General features: G+C 46.2%; 1 protein-coding gene across 2 annotated transcripts in view; it reads left to right on the top strand.

The window, feature by feature from the left end:
- Positions 1 to 7482: 7482 nt before the first annotated feature.
- Positions 7483 to 11385, top strand: part of mgaa (MAX dimerization protein MGA a) — a 105196-nt gene continuing 101293 nt past the window's right edge. For both annotated transcript variants that reach the window (XM_060828800.1, XM_060828798.1), the window contains exon 1: positions 7483 to 7567. The gene's annotated coding sequence lies outside the window, so the exon portion shown is untranslated. The remainder of the gene's footprint in view (positions 7568 to 11385) is intronic.

Genomic DNA, 11385 nt, shown 5'->3' with positions numbered 1-11385 from the left:
AGGCAGCATCTCAGGAATAGAGAATTCGACGTTTCGAGCATAAGCCCTTCATCAGGAATAAGAGAGAGAGAGAGCCAAGCAGGAGTTTCTGTGCAGAGGAGATGTCTCTCTCTCTCTCTTATTCCTGATGAAGGGCTTATGCTTGAAACGTCGAATTCTCTATTCCTGAGATGCTGCCTGGCCTGCTGTGCTTTGACCAGCAACACATTTGCAGCTGTGATCTCCAGCATCTGCAGACCTCATTTTTTACTACAAATAGGATACCTTGCCCAGGATGGTGGTCAAGAAGCTGCACCTAACCAGGCTTGTATACAATCATATTATAAATTATACCTTATAGTTGATGAAGAGGATCTGCCAGTGTCTGCAGCATAGCCTTCCTCTGACATATTATAGCATCAAAGAATTTAGGCAGCTGGCCCAGTTCATTTGCTGGTCAATTAGGCCTATCAAGAAAAATGTCATGCAATAGACTTTTTTTCAAAACCTGTGTGACATATCTTGAGTACCTTAGTTTTCAGTCTATGGTGTACTTTAGATTATGCATTATCTAATGCATTGTTGTTCCATTTTGGAACCTAAAGTGGTGATTTGGTTGATTCATACGCAAAGCACTAGAGTCGTGTTTTGGACAGCAAGAGTTTGGAAGCTTTATGTTTGGAATTATTTTGTGTAATGTAGGATTGGAATATACAGATGATCATGAAGTAGTGAAATTTATCCCTTGGGCATCAGTGCAAATGTGAAGGGAAATGAAAATTAAATAAGGGAGGACACAGTAGTTATATGGAATTAAGCCTGTTGTTTACTATGTTGACGAAATCCTTTGTCTATCTGATCTTTTTCCCCATGAGACCTCCAAAAGCACCTTATACTCAGAGAGGATTTGGTCGATTGCTTTACTTGGTTTGATTGACCTTCCCTTAACAGCGTCATCTGCTGCTGGAGGTTCAGGCAAAACTACTTGAGTTGTCCTGCCTGGCATCCTCCCTCACCACTGCTAACTGCTGATTCTGTTACAGAGGTTCTTGCTTGGCACTTGGTGTCTCAATAACTACATGCAGCACATTACATCAGTCAGATCTCCAGGAGTCATCTGATTGATGGCATATGTTGCTTCAACTCTTGCCTCCCAAAGGACATCCTTCGCCCGTTTTCCAGGATAGGCTTTACTACATGAGTGCACCCTTCTGATTCACAACACACAGGTTATTCCAGGATTCAAACTCCATTCGAGCCATCATGTGCGAACACTTAAGGTTTGCATTTCCACTGAATGAGCTGTTTCCCTCAACATCATCTAGCATAAACTTAATGTCAAGCAATTGTCCCTCTGTGAACCATTTTCTGAGGCTGATTCCAGCTGTCAGTTCAACAATATAGGTGTGGCTACCTGTATCCAAGTGATAGATGATTCTGCAGGGATCAGAGTCCCAGACATTCTTTATCCTATTCTGACCCTGATTTTCCAGTTCCGAAAGAATATGCTTGCACTGATTGGAAATTCAATCCTGTCAGCTTTGCAATTGTTAAATGCTTTTCTTCTAAGTCCTCTTGGATACCAACTTAAGCCTCATGTGATGCTTGGCCATCCACCGGCAATCCCCATCAGAAGGTGGGGTGAGCCCAAGGAAATGGCCCACAAGAAGGACTGGGCCTCATCCAAAGAAAGGATCGTATGGAGGATAGCCTGTGGGTGAGTGTGGAGTCTTATTATAAGCATAAAACAGTTCCAGAGGGTTTTCGGGCCACTTTCATTTACTAGCAGGAGGCAAGGTATAGTTGCATCATTTATATTGTTCTTTACCCACTGGATGAAAGGTGGTGATGTGACTCTTGGCTATGCCAAAGGCCTTGCAAAGCTCCTGTAGAATTTTACTGTTCAAGTTATGCCCCAGTCACTGTGAATCTTACATCAAACATTGAAACAGACATATCAGCCACATACTCTGGCTATAATACAGGCCTACTGGTCATGTGTGAATTTGTTGGAGTTTTCTTTGAGTATGAGAACACGTTCAGTCCTATCAACTGGGATGAAGAACCACAGACCCTATTGAAACACTCTTAGAGATTTCTTGAGACCAGGGATGGCATGCTAGGCAAATTTGTTTCCCTGTTTTGATAAAAGTACAACACTCACAATTGCGATGGTAGTTATCAATAGCCATCTCGAATCAATAATGCTTCTCACTGATCAAGACAGTCATCTTTTCAGTTACCTGGTGTCCTGCTTGATCACAAACTTCACAACTCAGATGAGTTCCTTCACCTCACCTCCCCATAACAATGACCCAGCTGACAGAGGACTCCATCCTCCTTGATTCTCTTCCAGCATCTCACACTATTGTCAAGTTTTGATCCATCCAATAGCTCAAGCTTGGTTGGTGGATGTAGGGCCTTCTAGGAATGGCACAGTCTGCTGGTGTCTGTGTTTATCAGCTGAAGCTGCCTGAGGTCTTCTTTTGAGATAGATAGCAAAGGTGAGACAACACCTGGCTCTCCCTGTCTGGACCTAGTTTGGATCTCACTCATAGGTGCATTGAAGTGTCCAGCATTCTGTACCTTGGTCGAAATATCCAGCATTCTCCTTCACCATCAGCAGCTGTTGCCAGAGGTTCCATGACACTTGAAGTAACTTATAGAATAGAATTTAATCCCATGGTCTGAGTTTTTAAGAACATATGAAATAACAACAATGCCACACAGATCCTAAATTCTGCTCCACCATTCAATAATATTTACATTAGCTCCATGTTCCTGTCCTAATCTACTGTCCTTAGACTCTCTTCATGTTGACTGTTAATTTCAGTCTTGAACATATTCAATAATGAGCATGAGCATTCCAGAGCCTCTGTGGTAGAGAACTCCAAAGATTCATAACCATGAGTAAAGGAAGCATTCTCTTCAAACCCCAAAATAGTCAATCCCTCATCCTGAGCTTTTAATTCTTGATTCTTCAGCTGAGGGAAGGAGCTTTTTGTCAATTGAGATACTCTCAAGGAAAGTTACGTACTCTGCAATGAGAAAACCTCTCCCACTCCTAAACTTCCAAGAATCAAGGCACAGTATACTGCTACTACTCTTCACAGGACAACTCTTTCATCACAGGATGATGCTTAAATATTGCTGAGAGGCACTTTTGACATGAATCCTTGACCTCATCGCCCTTATCAAGGAGGAGGAAGAGAGCATGCTGAAAGATCTCAGAGAAGCCATAATTGTGACCATTTTCAAGAAAGGAGACAGGTCCGACTGTGGAAATTACAAAGGGATCTCTCTACTGTCTGGCATAAGAAAGGTAATTGTACAAATCCTCCTCAACTGCCTTCTGCCAGTGGCTGAAAAGGTTTTTCCTGAGTCTCAATGCAGCTTCCGCTGATCAGAAGGCACAATGGAAATTGATTTTCTGTACGTGACAAATCTAATAGTGCAGCGAACAACACCATACTCTGTACCAGCCTTCAGCTCTGTCAATGGTGAGGGATTGTGGGATATCCTCCTCAAATGCAGTCACTTGCAGAAATTTGTCACCATTCTCCGTCTGTTTCAGATTGACATGCAAGCTATAATCCTCATACACGGATCCACCACAGATTTAATACAGGGTCAAGCAGGGCAGCATCATCACACCAGTGCTGTTCCCCACCTTCCTTGGTGCAACACTTCACCCTATCTCTATGAAGCTCCCAGTCAGAGTGGGGCTAACCTACAGGATGCATGAGAAATTGTTCAACCTTCAACACCTGCATGCCAGAACCAAGATACTCCAATCTCTGTCATTGAGTTATAGTATGCAGATCACACTTATGCGTGTGTACATTAGAAACCGGTCTACAAACCATCATTGACACATTCACCAAGGCATTTGAGAGACCAGACCTCAGAGTAAACATTCAGAAAACAAAGGTTCTCTACCAGCCCTGTCCCACCACATAATAGAGCCTCTAAACATCAAAACTCATGGTGAGCCTACAGACAATGTGGATTATTTCCAATATCACAGAGCCTCTCCTTGATGTGAGCAGACATTGACCATAAAATCAAACATTAACTCCAATGCACCAGTGCAGCTTTTGGATGCTTGAAGAATAGAGTGTTCAAAATTTGAGACCTCAAACCCAGCACCAGGTTCGTGGTCAACAGAGCAGCTGTAGACCCCACCCTCATGTATGCAGCAAAAACATCGACCATATTCAGCCTGACATTATGACCAGTGGTGCCTTTGCAAAATCCTGCAAATCCAATGGCAGGATAGCGAACCAAAGTGAGTATCCTCTCCCTGCAATCCTCACTTTCTCCTAAACCTATTAGTCAACTAATTGTGTTTATAGCTATTTATCAGAACCAATCTAGCACTTATGTCTCTAGGAATTCATGGCACTTTAGCAAGTAAAGGAGGGCAAGACTATAGCAGGTGAAGGAGTAGCCAGAGATGAAGACCCTGGGGTTGGGGAGTCCACAGCTACAGGACATAAGTTTAGGCTGAGAGAGAAAAGATTTAAAAGGGACCAAAGGGGCAACTTTTTTCACACAGAGGGTGGTGGAGGCTGGGACAATTACAACATTTAAAAGGTATTTGGATGGGTACATGAATAGGAAAGGTTTAGAGGGATATGGGCCAAGTGTTGGCAAATGGAACTAGATTAATTTAGGATATCTGGTCTGCATGGACAAGTTGGACTGAAGGGTTGGTTTCCGTGCTATATATCTCAATGTCTCTATGACTCAGGCCTATATCCCCAGTATCAAGACACTGCTGCAACAGGCAAGCCACATTATCTGCATATTATCTGCATGTCCAGACACAAGACTCCTTAAATAAGCACCATACTCCAAGCTCCACAATGGTAAGTGATTACTAGGATGGCAGAGAAAATGATACAAGGACACCCTGAAAGACTCTCTGAACAAATACAACATGCTCACCAATGTGTGGAATCACTTACCCTACAACAGACAAACTGGAGAAGGAACATTCATGAAGACACCAACCACTTTTGAGTGTCACTGAGTGAAGCGAGGGAGGGCAATTGCAAACAGCAGAGAGCCAGCAGAATGCTAGATGCTTCCCATCCAACTATTCCTCAAACAGCACCTGCCCCATTCATGGCAGAGTCAGCAGCTCCAGGATTGGATTTTATTCAGCCACTGTAGAATCCACCTCAGAGTGGAAGCAACTCATCCTCTCAACCATATGGGATTGCAAAAGAACTACTACTATGCCTCACATGACAACCCTATTATCACAGCACGGTAGTAGTGTAAGGCACTGTATTGGTCCTGAGATACGAAAACCAAAATGGTACATGGTACCACAGGTATGGTCATAGCAAAGCCTATAAGTTGCATCTAAACTTTCTTACTCGTACATGCCAACCTCTTTTCAATAAAACTAAACGTGTCAAACATTTGCTTTCCTAATATAGTCTTCATTTAGAATATAAGTTTCAAAAGTATAACTTACTCAATGATGTTTGTGTACATTTTGAGATCTATAATTACCAACGGATTCCTTACAATCAGTTATATCACGATGAGTGAAGATTGAGTATTTCATCGCCATAACTAAAAACGATTACTTTTGTGCAAATTATTGAATGGAATATAGACCCGATGGGCCTCTTTCGTTCATTTTCACTATAACCGTCAAGTGCTAAAAAGACATGGCTCGTCAGAACGCAAACGTAAGTTTGTGCCGTGGAAATATCTTCACGAAAGGATAAACAACTTCAGGTGAACAAAATCACTTCGTTTTTAATTACACACGGGCATCTCAGAAGGAAACATTCACAGTACAGTTACATGACGCCTTTGACAGCCCCCGACACGTCCCAAAGTGCCGCGCAGAATAGCGATCTCAAAGGAATGGTCAACTTTATTATTTCAGAGCATAAGTAAATAGTTTGGTAGACGAACATATCCAACTAAATGCATGAAGATGACTTGAGTGTAACTACTGGGTGGAGTCTGCCTTTGCTGCGTGGGGAACGAGCAGCGTGAAGCACTGCGATAAGATTGTGAGAACGCTACAACCAATGTCCCAGCGCAAGTGATTGCGGCGGCACTGCGTGCTTCCCGCTCTGGAGCAAAACCCTCGACCCTCCCCTGGTTTATCTGATGGGCAGCTCTTCATGGAGGGAAGGTCAAACAGCTTGCATCCTCCATGACTGTTGTGCCCCGTAACCTTGCAGCGCTAATCTGTTGCAGGAAGGACTCACGCCCTTCAGGATTGTTACACATCCACACCTTCCTCCCCCTTCCCGACCTCCCGCGGGGAAGTACACATGCGCACAAGACCACCGTCGCTGGACACCTCCTCCATCCTCGAAGCTCCGAGGTCGACAGAACCCCTTCCGCGCACGCGCCTCATGGGCCGTGACGGTCTGGCATCCCCTTCCCGGACCGCACATGCGTGCCGGCGTGGGTGCTTCGGGGCGTCGTGGGGAAGGGGAAAGAGCGGCGCAGGCGCAGGCCGGCAGTCGCCCCACCTGCCCCGGCCCCCCCGCGCACGCGCAGTGCTGCCGGGAGCGTCCGTGCGCACGCATGTTTCGAGCCGTTAGGTCACACGCAGGGCCAAGTGTTGGAGCGGAAGAAACAGAGTCACTCGGGTCGTGCCAAAGGGACAAACCGATTGAAAAGCGGGGAGAAATGAGTTGGAGGGGTAGGGGAGACAGATGAGAAAATACAAGACAGATTGAGGGAGGTGGTTGCGATTTCCCCCTCCCCCCCGCTCCTCAAACCAAATCCACACACTTGGGTTTCGGCTCTCGGTGCGGTGTCGTGTGAGAAGGAGGGGCGGTTGGGGGCGCGAGCGCGAGCTGACGGTGGGGGCGTGCCCGGGTTTCTTGTTTCTTCACGCGCTCAGCTCCTTCCACCGGACTCCTCCACCGGACTCCTCCACCTTCCCGAGGTGCAACGGTCGACGGGCGGGTGGGCCGGCCGCCGCGAGAGGAAAAACAAGGGAGGCCCCGAGCACGTGACGGCGGGCCAGAAGCTGGTGGTGGGCGGCAGGACGAAGGCCCAGGGGCGGAGACATAGGCGTGGAGGTGGGGGGGACGTTTTGGGGTGAGGGGAGCAGGACGGAGCCAGGGAGACGAGTTAAGGCAAGCGTGTGGCTGGTGGGGGCGCTGAAAAAGGAGGAAGCTGGACGTCAGGGAGGAGCTGCAGAAATTAGCACCTCAGTGGCAGCTGCGCGTCTGGAATAAGGCAGGCCCAGCATGCGGGAAATCCTGCCCCCCCTCCTCCTCCTCCTCCTCCCCCGTGAGCAGAGTTTTGTTTTGCTGGGCAATTGAGCGGGCAGGGTAATTAGGCGGCATCGAAGGGCTGTCTTATCGCAGCCTCAGCACCCACTCTGAAAGCACGGGCTTGCAAGCGGTCAGGTTTTCGGGTGTAAACATCGAAGCCCGGCGGAGGCGGCGAAGTGCTGCCGTCGGCGGCGGGAGAGAATCTCCTTCCCCGTCGTTGTCCCGCCCGGTACTCCAGGATCTTTGCCGGGGGCCACGTTGCCGGAGCTAGGCACGCAGGACGCAGAGCTGAGCACCGGCATCTGTTTCACACGAGATGGGTAAGAAGGTCTGATTTTTTTTTTAAAAACCGTAGCAACGCCCTGCTTTTCACCCCCTCCCGGAAGGTTTAAGAACGTGTTCAGTCTTCCTGTGTCAACATCGCCCGGGAGGAGGGGACCGTACTGCTTGTTTTTCCACTGGTTATTTCGTCTGGAGAGAAGCGTCGGACAATAAAACCCAATTTTTGTTGTCGTTGATACCTCCTATACGCTTCTGCTTGTTAGGGCATGGCGGGAGTTTACATTTCCTGCCGATTTGTTTTTGTTTTTTGTTTAAGCAGCGCGGTTTATACCTGTAAATCGAGAGGCCCACGGGGAGAGCCTATGCACCGCGGGATGAACTGCTTTGGGGACGGGGTGAGGGGAGCTGGGTTTAAAAGTGTGAAGCCCGCAATCTGAGCTGAGTCGGTTCCCTGGGAGTAATGGGAACAGCAACATCTTTCAGTCTCGACACGTGTGGAAAGGAACCACCAGACCCGGCCTCGGACTCTCAGTAACACAAGGGTTAGCCTGGTTGGGAGAAACATTTACCCCCCTCACCCCAAATTCCCGAAGTTTATAGTCTCAATCAGGTTGCTGTTGGCGGCGGATTTGGTTTGTTTGTTTACGTTGGGGGCAGATTTCTCTTGCGATTGACAAAACTCCGCTTGCCCGCATTCCTGTCTTTCAGTTGGAGTCCTGGTATTTGCTCACTTACTGATTGAAAGGCGCTACAGGGAAGGGGGTTGAGGACAACATTCCCGAATTAACATGAGTCAATGTTGTACTCCTTTCATGAAAAGAAGTGAGTATCCCCCAATAGCCACGAGGAGGTCCAGCCACTGACCCAAGATTGGGGGCAGGACCTAGACTCTAATGCCCATCGTTGCGGAAGAGGTGTCTCACGGACTGTTGGTCCCCAGAACTGGCCTCTGGTCCACATGGGTTTGGGGTATTCGATGTTTTGATATTTGATCCCTAGAGTTTGAGGTATAGAATGTCCTGGCTGTAATCCCCAGGTTTTGGGATGTAAGATGTTCTGGTTTGTAAACCATTGGTTTTGAGATAGGATGTTCTAACCTCTAATGCCCAAGGTTTTGGATTGGTATATGTTCTGGTCTCTGATCCAGTGGGAGTTGTAATGTTGGATTTTCTGCTTTTGAAATAGTTGATACATTGGTTTTAATTTTTCAAAACTGAATAGATTCGGGGAAGGTTCCTTTAGATTGGAAAATAGCTAATGTAACTCCTTTCGTGAAAAAGCAAGGGAGGCAGAAAGGAAGCTACAGGCCAGTTAGCTTACCAACTGTCATAACCCAAATGTCAGAAGCTATTATTAACGACATTATAATGGGCCCTTAAAGTCCTGGGCAATCAAGCAGGGCCACCATGATCTTGTCAAAGGGAAATTATACTTAACTAATTTATTGAAGTTTTTTAATGAAGTACCTTGTGGTATAGATGAAGGGGACCAGTGGATGTACTGTATTTGAATTTCCAGAAGGCATTGGATATGTTGCCACATCAGAGGTTATGATGGAAAATGAAAGCTTTGGTGTAAAAGGTAACATATTTGGCAAGGATAGAAGATTGGCTTGCTAACAGTAAGCAGACAATGAATTTTTTTCTCTCAAGTGATGTGCTGCAGAGTTTGGTGTTAGGGCATCAACTACTTGCACCTTATTTGATTTGGATGAAGGTTTGTTGATGGCATAGTTATGTAAGAAAGTGAGTTGTAAGGAGGATATAAGGAGCCTACAAAGGGATATATATAGATCAAGGGGGTTAGTTAACTGAATACTGGTAGGTGATACATGGTTTAATTCCTTCAGTTGTTCAGGTTACCATGGTATCTCCTTCTCAACCTCTCCCCACATCTGAGGCTTGATGACGCTCCGGTTAAACCATCATTGATTGTCCGTGTAGTTACAGAGCAACCCTATGGTCTGGTAGGACTGTGATGTCTTTGTTTTAGTTTAAGCGAGTGGGCAAAGATCCGGCAAATGGAGTATTATGTGGGAATGTGTGAAATTGTCAGTTTAGCAGAAAGAATAAAAAAAAGAAGCATATTATCAAAATGAGAGGTTTCAGAGCTCTGAGATGCAGAGAGATCTGGGTGTCGTAGTGTATAAATCACAAACAGGTTAGAATGCAGGAGCAACAAGTAATCAGGAAAGCTTATGTTATGCTTTGTTATAAGGGGAATTTAAATAAGAATAAGGTTATGCTTTAGTTAAACATGATGAGCATTTGTGTGAGATTGCATCTGGACTACTGCATTCAGTACTTGTACTTATGGAAGGATGTTCATGACTTGGAAGCAGTTCTGAGAAGGTAAACTAGACTACCACCTGAAATTATTGGATTGCCTTATGAGGTAAGGCTAGACAGACTAGACCTGTAACCTGCTGAATTTAAAAGAATCAGAGGTAACTCAATTGAAACATGTAACATCCCCAGGGGACTTCACCAGGTGAATGTTGAAAGCATGTTTCCTCTTTTGGGAGAATCTACACCTAGGGGGTCATAATTTAAAACTAAGAGGCACCCATTGAAGATAGAGTTGAGGAAACATTTTTTTCAGGGTTTAAAGTCTTTGGAATTCCCGTCCTCAAAAGTGAATGCAGAATCTTTAAATATTTTTAAGGCTGAAATAGATTCTTGATTACCAAGATGTGGGAAAGATTGTTGGGGATGTGCAGGAATGTAGAATTAATGTTAGAATTAGATCAATCATGATTGTTGAATGGAGGGGCAAGCTCAAAGGGCTGAGTGGCCTACTCTTATTGCTTGTCGGTATATTCATGATTCACAGGATTTTGGCGTTCTGGCCTCTGATTCTCCCCCCATTCCACGCCACTCTCAGGCATGTTTTGAGCATGTGAGATGATCGGGTAACTGATCCCCGGGTTTTGGGGTGTGGAATGCTCTGGTCTTTGATCCACGGGATTTGGGGGTGAGAGATGTTCAGGTCTTTGATCCCCAGGGTTTCGGAATGCGGGATGCGCTGGTCTTTAATCCCCACATTTCGGGTTGTGGGATGTTCCCTGATCTCCAGAGTTTTAGGTGTGGAATGTTCTGGCCTCTGATCCCAGGATTTTGAGTTGTTGAATGTTCTGGTCTCTGAGACCGCCCTGTTGCTTCACTTTCTGAGCGACAAACAATGCCACTCAGTCCGGGGCTGCTCGGTTTCCTCCCCCACCCCCACCCGCCGTCTCCGCTGTCCTCGGAAGGGATCAGTGGAGTATATTCGGGCTATCAAAGGTCCAAAGACCGGGGGCGTATTGAAAACTCCGATTTGGGGGCCGAGATGAATGGAGAAGGCGCCAAATCAGATCGGGGAGCTCGATTGAAGCGGTCTGAGGCGGCAACAACTCCCCTTCACGTGGTAGGGAGGAAACGGGGATATCGGGGTTGGTGATTGAATGTGTCCCGGCAGAGTACCCGCCATCGACCCAGTCGGTCTTTTCGGTAACCGCCTGGTTCAGCCCGATATTGGGCCCTTCAGGATCCGACCGAAACCTGTGCCAGACAGGATAAATCGAGCGCAACATGATGCCTGCCGATTTCAGAGCCTGCTGAAACAGCCTACTCGTGAGGGATAATGTACCCTCCATGCGTTTCCTGTGGTCCGCATAGGGTAATCAGACTCTGAATCAGGATTCATTGGTTTTAGACCGTCAATAATCAGGTATATGTAAATTGTATTTACACAGATTGGACGCAAGCAGGACTAAATACCTTAGAGACTGAATTGTACATTGGGTAATTATGACATTGTAGACACAGGATTGGGCTAAGCTGTGAGCTTCTATATAACATTGGATTTTTTTAAAAAA

The sequence above is a fragment of the Hemiscyllium ocellatum genome, chromosome 8 (assembly GCF_020745735.1).
Source record: "Hemiscyllium ocellatum isolate sHemOce1 chromosome 8, sHemOce1.pat.X.cur, whole genome shotgun sequence".
NCBI classification, from domain to species: Eukaryota; Metazoa; Chordata; class Chondrichthyes; order Orectolobiformes; family Hemiscylliidae; genus Hemiscyllium; species Hemiscyllium ocellatum.
This window is presented reverse-complemented; position numbering and strand designations above follow the sequence as displayed.